This window comes from Sinocyclocheilus grahami, unplaced genomic scaffold (genome assembly GCF_001515645.1).
Source record: "Sinocyclocheilus grahami isolate Dianchi unplaced genomic scaffold, SAMN03320097.WGS_v1.1 scaffold932.1, whole genome shotgun sequence".
Lineage (NCBI taxonomy): Eukaryota > Metazoa > Chordata > Actinopteri > Cypriniformes > Cyprinidae > Sinocyclocheilus > Sinocyclocheilus grahami.
This window is the reverse complement of record NW_015506111.1, coordinates 420719-421074: the sequence shown is the minus strand read 5'-3', so window position 1 is coordinate 421074 and position 356 is coordinate 420719.

The following is a 356-nucleotide window of genomic DNA, read 5'->3' as shown; positions in this document are numbered from 1 at the left end:
TTTTCTTCTAACCTCAACCTCTCTGATTATTCTTTCACTTCCTTCCGTTTTTCTCTGAGCATCGCCTTTGGTTTGCGAGCATCGCGCTTTGGTTTGCATGAGTCATAATAATAATATAATGTCTGGGTTTGAATGCAGTCTATGGTTTTTACACACCTGCTGGACTGTTTGGCCAGTTGCCTTTCAACTACTTTTACCAATAAGAAACTCTCCTTCCACCCTCATGCGCTTAATGTAGTGCTGCATTCATATAAATGATAATTTTGGCAAAATCTCACCTGGAGTAAGTCAGTCTGCCCTTTATAGGAACCCAAATCATGTAACATTTCCATTTTATTATTGCCCACTTGTATAAC